General features: G+C 42.3%; 1 protein-coding gene and 1 long non-coding RNA gene across 2 annotated transcripts in view; one reads left to right on the top strand and one right to left on the bottom strand.

The window, feature by feature from the left end:
• The window catches only part of LOC307169671, a 373,130-nt gene that overhangs the window by 10,311 nt on the left and 352,489 nt on the right, over positions 1–10,330 (bottom strand). The gene's annotated exons all lie outside the window — the stretch shown is intronic.
• Positions 1–10,330, top strand: part of LOC307167423 (NACHT, LRR and PYD domains-containing protein 1 homolog) — a 256,692-nt gene that overhangs the window by 11,488 nt on the left and 234,874 nt on the right. The window lies entirely within an intron of this gene.

The following is a 10,330-nucleotide window of genomic DNA, read 5'->3' as shown; positions in this document are numbered from 1 at the left end:
ACTTCATCTTTGTTTCCAAACGCAATGACTTCAGTTTTGTCTTTGTTTAACTGAAGAAAGTTTTGACACATCCAACTGTTGACTTCATCAATGCATTGGCACAGGGAGTCAATGGGGCTGTAATCGTTAGGCGATAGGGCTAAGTAGAGCTGTGTGTCGTCTGCATAGCTGTGGTAAGAGATTTGGTTCTTTCTCATTATTTTGCTCATTGGGAGCATATACAGTACAGGTTGAACAGGAGTGGCGCAAGAATTGAGCCTTGAGGGACTCCGCATGTCATGGATGTCCACTCAGACTTATGATCTCCTATACTCACATAATAACCTCTCCCATCTAAGTATGACCTGAACCATTTTAGGACAATCCCAGAAAGCCCCACCCAGTTTTCCAGCCTGTCAAGAAGTATGTTATGATCGACAGTGTCAAATGCAGCACTGAGGTCGAGTAGCACCAGCACTGATAATTTGCCTGAATCAGTATTTAAGCGAATATCGTTTATTATCTTTATAAGCGCTGTCTCTGTGCTGTGGTGCTTTTTCAATGATCTTGCCTATGAAAGGAAGATTTGAGATCAGTCTATAGTTGCTTAATATGGTCTTATCCAGATTGTTCTTTTTCAGGAGGGGCTTGACAACTGCAGTTTTCAGGGAGTTTGGAAGATTTGAAGATCTGCTTCTAAACTGTTTAACACAGTTTGAAAAATGATGTGGGAAGTGTGTCAAGAGCACAGGTTGATGTTTTGAGGTGCTGTACGGTTTCTTCCAAAATTTTGCCATCAATTTCTTTGAAATCAGACATAGTAACTACTTTCTCAGGTGGTTTGATCTGTCTAACCCCAGGGCAACTCAAGGATGTGCTGATCACCTTTCTGATATTATTGATTTTCTCAGAGAAGAAAGAAGCAAACTCACTGCACTTGCTGTCTGAGAGCATTTCACTGGGAATCTGGCTTGGGGGGTTTGTCAGTCTCTCTACAGTAGCAAAAAGAGTGCGTGTGTTGTTTAAATTACTGTTTATAATATTTGAGAAGAAAGTCTGTCTAGCTTGACCTAGTTTCATATTGAAAGCATGGATGCTGTCTTTGTAGATGTTATAATGGACTACAAGTTTTGTCTTCCGCCACATGCGCTCTGCTTTTCTGCTTTGTCTTTTCATATTTTGCACTGCTGTTGAGTTTCTCCAAGGTGCTTTTTGTCTGCCACTCTTCTTCCTGACTTTAACAGGAGCAATTTCATCAATTACACTTTTAACTTTTGAGTTAAAAGAATCAAGGAGAAAATCAACAGAATCTGCAGATATACTTGGTGTTAAGGATATAGCCTTCATAAATAGTACACTAGTGTTCTCATTTAAGCATCTCTTCTTGACAGACACAGATCTAGCTTCAGTGGCAGGAGAGATCAATATATCAAAGAAAATACAGAAATGATCAGACAGTGCAACATCCTTAATAACAATCGATGAAATGTTTAGACCCTTACTGATAAGTAAATCTAGAGTGTGTCCACGATTGTGTGTGGGTCCATGTACATGCTGAGTCAGATCAAAAGTTTTTAAAACAGTTTTGATTTCTTTCGCCATATTATTCTCTGCACTATCTATGTGGATGTTACAATCTCCAGCAATGGCAAATCAGTCAAACTCTGAGGTAATTGTTGATAACAGTTCTGTAAAGTCCTCAGCAAAGGCTGGAGAGTATTTTGGAGGCCTGTAAATAATGAAAAGTAAAATGCGTGGAGCACCTTTTAACACAACACCCAGATATTCGAAAGAAGGGTAATTCCCAAATGATATTTGCTTACATTGATAGATATCTTTAAAAAGAGCAGCTAGACCCCCACCTCTCTTAACAGCTCTGCAGACACTCATAAAAGTAAAGTTGGGGGGGCTGCTTCATTAAAGGTTTGTTGCACTGCAGCTGTCTTCTAGCCAGGTTTCATTTAGAAGCATAAAATCCACGTTGTTTGTGGTTATTAAGTCGTTGACTAGAAGTGATTTATTTTTAAGTGAGCGAATGTTTAAAAGTGCTAACTTAACAGTCTTACTTTTTGTCCCCACATCAATCTTAGGTTGACGTGTAACAGGCAGCAGATTAGTTGGGTTTGCTGTACGGCTATTGAAGGCCTTAGACATTCTATCTTGTAATAGAACAGCAATAGAGAAATATACAGGCACACTGGGTTCCCGCTTGTTCTGTAAACATTTGAGAAAGTTACTGTTATCAAAACGGGGACCCGACACATATCACTGAGAGCTGGTATCAGTTGTTTTTGGTTCACCTCGAGCAGATGGAGGAGGGTGTGGGCCCTGGCGTTGTGGCAGAGGCCGAAGAGCTCTCACAGGAGGGGGAGGGCGATCTGGGCCCGCAGGCTTTGGTGGTAATGGTGCCTGTCTTTTTTTGGTTGGTATCTGGGGGCTTGCAGCAAAAGAGTGGGATAGTCTGGTTCCAGCATACACCAGTTCTTCCATTTTCTGTGAGAAGCACAGAAGTGGTGATGCTGGAGAGAGGGGAAAAGTATCTGGTGAAAGGAGCTGTTGCTCTGGTGTTATAGGAGGCTGTGATATGCTGTCCTGGCTTCCCTGGCTGTTTTCCAGGAAGTCGTCCTTGGGTGCTGAATCTTCAAGCAGTTCTGATATGTCTGTCTGTGGTGAGCTCTGTGGGCAGGGCTCAGCTGAGATTGAGTCCTTGAGCAGAGGTTGTTGTGGCGGAGTGGTGTTATCATTGTCCTTGTGTGATATGTCAATCGCATGTCCATTTTGCTGCTGAAGTGAAGTCCCGTCGTCATTCATATTGTGTCCAAGTGTGTGTGTGCCGTTCAGATTGAGTTGATTGGCACACACTGCAGAAGGATGATTGAGGAAGAAGTAGATATTGTCCTTTAGCACTCTTGAACCAAGTTTGTTTGGGTGACGGCCATCCCGATGAAACGGCTGTCTCTGACTCCAGAAAAGATTGAAATTGTCAATGAAGTTTACTCCTTTTATATTGCAGGTTTTTATGCAGCCATGTATTAAGCCCAAGCAACCGTGAAAACCTGTTTGTTCCTCTTGCTGGGAGTGGTCCACTGATGAATGTTTGAACTTTCAGTCTTTTAAGTGTTTCAAAAAGTTCATTGAAATCCTCCTTAAGGAGTTCTGACTGCTCTTTATGAATGTCATTCTTCCCCACATGAATGATGAGTCGATTTGCAGTCTTATGTTTCATCAGAATGTTCTGAAGTTCCTTGTTTACATCAGAAGTTGTTGCTTGTGGAAGGCAGCACGTAGTTGTATCCCTGCTGCTAATGTTTCTGATTATGGAGTCCCCCACTATCAGAGTCCTGGGCTCGGCTGCGCTCTGAGCTGAGTGCCGCTGTCTGCTCGACCTTGAGCGCCAGTTAGCATCAGTGTTAGCTACTGGCCCATTCAGTCTGTGTTCGATCACATTCATCACGTTTGGGGATTCCTCATTTACATTCATTAGTACTTCAAATCTGTTCTCAAGATGTATAGGCAGTGGTAGACCAGTGTTTGCAATCCTTGTCAGAGCTGTATCTGGGGTAGAGGATGCTACTGCTGCAATATGTGATGCTCGTGACAATCTGATGTCTCGAGTCCCTTTGGGTCTCGCATCCTGTTTGTGCCATCGATTATTAAGTCGATCGGCTTGTTTCTCTACCTGTCGAGGAGCACTAGTTTCATGGGACTCACCGGTATGCTGAGGGTGTCCATGACGAAGCTCTGTTGTGTGCTCCGTCTGGTTTGGTGGTCCCGTAAGTAATTTTGTTTCAAGAACTGCAATCTTTTGTAAAAGTCTGTGGCAGTTGGGTGCAGCAAGAAGATTCCAGAAGAGGCATTTTCTCTTATCCTTGTAGGCAGTTGTGTTTTCCTTTCCCGGAATGTAAGCTGGTCGGGGGAAATAATTCTGCGTTTTTGTAGTAATCCAAACTTTGTCGTATGAGCACTGTGCTGATTTGCTGAAGTTAAAATTAGGTGATAAAAGGAAATAAAATATAAAAATATAGGAGATAAAATGTAAAAGCGATAGAGCAAAGCGCGGAGCAGTAAGCAAGGGCGTCCGAACAGTAGCTGAGCAGGAAGTCCACAAATACACCGCTCCCGGTCAGAAACAACCAATCAGAGCCAGGAGGAGTGTCTTAGCTGATCACACCCCTCTCTTGCACAGCGCGTAGCCACGTACCGTCGTTCAAACTCAAGATTACCGGTGTGCCGCAGCTGTGCTAATGGTGGACAAACAACCAAAACTGCCAATTTCTCGAGTGGCACCAGCTCATACAACAAAGACAGGTAAACGGAAAAAGACCGATGACGATAAACAAGCCCGTCGGAGCCCATTGACTCATTACATACAGATAAAATGTCACGCAGTGTGCAAAGCAACAATTGAAACCTGATAATTCTCTGGCTTGTCATGTTGCTGAAACCTTATTTAGCATTACACATCGCTAGAATAATTACTTACATACTGTAACGTTACCATTATATTATCTTGCTTGCTATTTATAACTTATAGAAATAATGCAATGTTATGAAGTTACATTACATGTATTGCAAAATACGTAATGATTTGAGGACCAAGTTTGTAGTCAAAGTATGGGCATGCAGGCCATAGTCAATGTAAAGCATATTGTAGATGTTTCGTCCCTACCAGTGAATGTGCGATAACTGTTTATCCGCCGTTATCAGTAGCCCTGCATGTGTACTAGCCTGCGCGAGTGCGCGTTTACGGCAGGCTCCGTTGTGGGGGAGGAGCTGTGGAGGGAGTGCTGTAGCGCAGCAGAGAGCTAGGGGGAGTGACCTGTGAGTTGTGCTTTTTCAAATTTTCAGGCTAAGTTAACGTTTTCTAAAAGATCCCTACTGTAGCTTTAAACAGTTCGTCCAACGAACTCTTCTGATTAATAATTTATTCTAAGAAAAGCATATTTTTCATGGCCACCGAAAAATAAATGTTTCTTAGCATGTACAGCGCTTAGAGCATGTAACAAGATCAAGATCGTAAAAGGGACTTTGCTGCAAGCAGAGAATCAGAACCAAATACGTATTGTGCACAAGTTTTATTAACTAAATCACAAACATAACTAAACTAAAAAAAACATACATACATACATGCATAGGTAAAATGGTGAGTGATATGTCCCAACAGACATCAACCAGAAGAAGTAGGGAGTCACTGTGAATTTGTCTCTAATGAGCCTGAGAAAGGTCCCACCTTTCAGGGTTAGCTCAACCAATAAGAAAGGGGAATTTCCAAGCGGGAGATTCCTCTGTGTTTGATTTATGAATCTTTGTTCTAAGTGTGCTCCTTTGCATTTGCAGCTGGATTGGTTGCTGGTGAAGAAACTATGAAAGATTCTTGTAATACTAATATGTTGCGCAGCTATCAATATATCATATACACGATCATTTCGATCTTCAAAGTACCAATTTATAGAGACCAAACATGCCGTTGGTTCTATGATAAAATACACAGTATATAAAAAAATGGTAACACTTTACAATACGGGTGCACTAATAAGCATTAATTCATGCTTAACTAATGCACAGATAATCATGTGTTAATGTATGACTCTAATGAAGAACTAAGCCATTAATTATTGATTACTGCATCAGTAACTAATAAAGATTCTAAATGATTAATAGATTAAGTTATATATGAATTGTTATTAATTAAATGTCATAATGTTTTAATTACTTGATAACTTATTTTATTAACTAATAGTGTAAATGAATGCGTTAATTACCACAGTTGGTCAAAGCAATGTACTTTAACTTCCAGTTGTCTGCTTTAATTAATCATTAACTAATGATTTGCAAATGTATCATTATGTTATGAATGAATCAACAACAGAGCAACTCACGTGTTCACCACGTTTCTGCATCTTTCACGGTCGAGTGCGTACCTTCTTATACTGTCTATGGTGCCTACTTCGAATCGGAATTCAGTAATAGCGGCGCTCGACTGAATATGAGGGGGAGAGGGGCAGGGTGGGCTTCCTGCAGCATAGGTCTGCGGTGTCGATATATGGTATATCCTGCCCCGTCTTGACGTCAAGTCGGGGCAGAAATTAAAATCTCGTATTTGAGTGCGCGTGCACGTGGGCTGGTTTACGAATCCTGGGGTAAACAAACGCTTCACTTTTAAATATCGGCTTCCCGGCCAGTGTATAATCGTTAGGCAATCATAACATACATTGATTCTCGTGGAAAAGTGAAAATTACAGGTCATGACTCCTTTAAGGAGGAATCCAAAACCACTCCCAGACTCCTGACCGTAGGTTTAATATCACAGTACAGGTCTGCAGTATTAAAAGTATTTTTTCCATCTCCTAAAGAGGGGCCAAACACAATAGCCTCTGTTTTACTTGCGTTTAAATGTAAAAAATGTAAGGACATCCAAGATTTTATGTCATTTAGGCACGCAGATAGGGTTTCAAGGCCCTTTGTGTCAGTGCGCTTAAAAGGCAGATAGATTTGAGTATCATCTGCATATAAGAGGAAAGACACTCCTGGTTTCCTAAAAATGTATCCCAACGGCAGCATATTCAATGAAAACAAAGTAGGAGCCAGAATGGAGCCTTGTGGTACGCCATAGGTAAGAGGAGCTACGGACTAAACAGAATCTCCAAAACCAACTGAAAAGGTTCTGTTTGTAAGATAGGACTTAAACCAGCTAAGAGCATTTTCTCGGATGCCCACAGACTTTTCAAGGCGTGACAGTAAAATTCTGTGGTCAACAGTGTCAAATGCTGCCCTTAGATCCAGAATCCCCAGAATCAAGAGACAACAAAATATCATTTAAAACTCTCAATAAAGCAGATTCAGTACTGTGATTAGTCCTAAAACCAGACTGAAATTTCTCTATGATGCTATTCTCATCAAGGAAACTCTGTAGTTGCAATAACACAGTTTTCTCAAGGATCTTAGATATAAAAGATACATTTGAAATAGGTCTAAAATTTGACAAATCAGTAATGTCTGTGTTTGGCTTTTTTAATATGGGTTTCACCAGGGCATGTTTGCAAAGAGCAGGGACAAAATTTGAGAGAAGGCAGATTATAATAGACAAAATCCAATGCCCCACATTATAAAAAATCTGTTTGAAGAACCATGTAGGAACAGTATCAAGATGAGATGAGACAGTAGGCTTCAACTTAGCGACTATATCTGTTAGACCAGCCATGGTAATTGGGTCAAAAGAGTTTAAAAACCTGATGGCCGAGAGAGTGTCTAAAGGCACTAGGACCGTCTAATTGTTGCCAATTTCTCAACAAAAAAATTGCGAAAATTCTCACATGTAGAAGCAGATTCAGTAAGATGATTGTTACTTACAGGATTAAAAACAGAATTTAGGACCTTAAACAGGATCTTTGGATTATTTGAGATTTAAGTTAGAAAAATATTGAGACTTAGCTGTTTTAACAGCTTTTTGGTATGCCTTTAAGGAATCCCGCAAAGTTTCATAGGACACCTGCAGCCTGTCCTTTTTCCATCTACGCTCCGCTCTTCTGCAAAGTTGTCTTAATTGGCGAGTGTTGCTATTCAGCCAAGGTTCAGAATTATGTTTCTGACATTTAAGTCTCAGGGGTGCAACAGTGTCAAGAGCGTTGATACAGAGAGAATTAAATTAATTATAACTTAATTGCTCATCGATATCTTCTGTATTTAGATGTTTAATAGAGAACACCTGCTCAGCATCAGAAAAAACTGCAGAAAAAGCATAAAAAAACCTGCAATTAAAAAAACTAAAAGCATTAAAAAACGTCTCAGGTTACGACTGTAACCTATGTTCCCTGAGAACAGGGAACGAGACACTACGTCAGAATGACGCTATGGGGAACGCCTCAGGCGTGACAGGTGTCTGAAATCAAATATCAACTCACGTCAATCATGTTGACCGGCGACAGCCCGTGAATCATCAGCTTGATTGATTAACGAGCGACCTGGATGTATAAAGGGGAGCCTTGCACACATGACAACATCCTATCGTCTGAAGGGACTGTTGCAGGCAGGCCCAGAGGCATGGCAGGAAGACGTAGTGTCTCGTTCCCTGTTCTCAGGGAACATAGGTTACAGTTGTAACCTGAGACGTTCCCTTTCGAAAGGGAACTCTACACTACGTCAGAATGACGCTATGGGGAACGATATACCAACGCCACCATGCTAAGGGGAGTGCATGCCCTCAGGTCACACTGGGCTGTCAGTGACAGCATTCCCTACGGTCATAGCCCAAGCTAAAGGATACCACAGAAAAACCTCCACAGCTTTAAAGGAAGGTCTACCTGGGCCAGCTCAAAGGCCTAGGACCACAATTCAAAAACTAGAAAGGGTCCCTTCTAGGGAATGTGGCTAGGGGACCCGAGGGAACCCCAGCCAGTCACTATTCAGGGGAACGTGCCACCTGAAATGCCACCAGGCAGGCCTGACCTGGTGTCACTACATAAGACACTACAGTCTGGCCACTTCCTGTCTGTCCGAAGACAGAGCCTCTGGAACTTGCCTTAGGAAGGCATCCAACCCGAGGGACTGCGAAGCAGGCAGTGAACCACTCAGCCCGGATCTCAGAGACGGGACATCCTGGAGAGTATAACTCAGCATAGTGCTTTACAACCCTTGCCAGCGAGGGGAGTTTCTCTACTCGATCCATGGATCTACCCAGTGTTTGTGTTTCAAAACACTGAGGAGGCCTGTGAGGGCCTAAAGGGAGCTTACCTCCAGAAAAAGCCTGGTAGGACCTCTAACCTGGCAACCACAACATGGGGGAGCTTGTATTCAACCACAATATGTGGGAGCTTACCTTCAGGAAGGCCGGTGAGGCCTCTAACCTGGCGACCACAGCATGTGGGAGCTCATATCAGGAAGGCCGATGAGGCCTGTAACCTGGGGACCACAACCTGTGCTTACTTTCAGAAAGGCCCTAGAACCGAAGTCTGGGCCACGTAAGAAAGGGAATTAAGCGTACAGCGCACAACCCTTACCATAAATATGGATTATAGAAAGTACATGAAAGACATTGCATGTACTTAGCCATTCTGAATCCAAGAAGGCCTGATGAGGCCTGTAACCTGGCGACCACAGTAAGTGGGAGCTCATTCTTAGGAAGGCCACAGTATGTGGAAGCTCACAACAATACGACCCTCATATGGAGAGGAAGCCTATATACTAACACAAAACTAGCTTGCTATTTGCATGAAGGCCTCTGCAGGATGACTCTGAAAGCAGAGGAAGCCTGACACATGCAGTATGTATATGGAGGCCTCAGCAGTACGACTCTCATATGGAGAGGAAGCCTAGCACATATATCAGCAATACAATAAGTATATGGAGGCCTCAACAATACGACCCTCAAATGGAGAGGAAGCCTACTACATATACTAACACAAAACTAGCTTGCTATTTGCATGAAGGCCTCTGCAGGATGACTCTGAAATTAGAGGAAGCCTGAAACATGCAATATGTATATGGAGGCCTCAGCAGTACGACTCTCATATGGAGAGGAAGCCTACTACATAAACGAACACAAAAGCTAGCTTGCTACATGCATGAAGGCCTCAGCAGGATGACTCTAAAAGTAGAGGAAGCCTGAAACATGCCATATGTATATGGAGGCCTCAACAGTACGACTCTCACATGGAGAGGAAGCCTAACACATATATCTAGCAATAACATACGTAATACAGTAAGTATATGGAGACCTCAGCAGTATGACTCTCAAATGGAGAGGAAGCCTAGCACATATATCTAGCAATAAACATATGCAATAAAATAAATACATGGAGGCCTCAGCAATACGACTCTCAAATGGAGAGGAAGCCGACAACATATACTGACAAAAGCTATTTAAAACTATTTGCATGAAGGCCTCTGCAGAATGACTCTGAAAGTAGAGGAAGCCTGAAACATGCAATATGTATATGGAGGCCTCAACAGTATGACTCTCAAATGGAGAGGAAGCCTACAACATATACTGACAAAAAGCTAGCTTGCTATTTGCATGAAGGCCTCAGCAGGATGACTCTAAAAGTAGAGGAAGCCTGAAACATGCAATATGTATATGGAGGCCTCAGCAGTACAACTCTCACAGGGAGAGGAAGCCTAGCACATATATTTGGCAATAACTAGCCAGCCTAGGCTCAATAAGTATATGGAGGCCTCAGCAATATGACCCTCATATGGAGAGGAAGCCTACTACACATACTGTTAAAAGCTAGCTTATTATAAGCTATGAGAACTTGTCAATGTCTAAATTAATGTCATAACCAGGAAGGCCTGGTGAGGCCTGTAACCTGGCAACCGCAGCACCTGGTGAACACAGTATGTGGGAGCTGAATAT

This window comes from Squalius cephalus (assembly GCF_949319135.1).
Source record: "Squalius cephalus genome assembly, chromosome: 1".
NCBI lineage: Eukaryota > Metazoa > Chordata > Actinopteri > Cypriniformes > Leuciscidae > Squalius > Squalius cephalus.
Note: the sequence above shows the minus strand (reverse complement) of the source record. Positions and strands in the feature narration are given on the sequence as shown.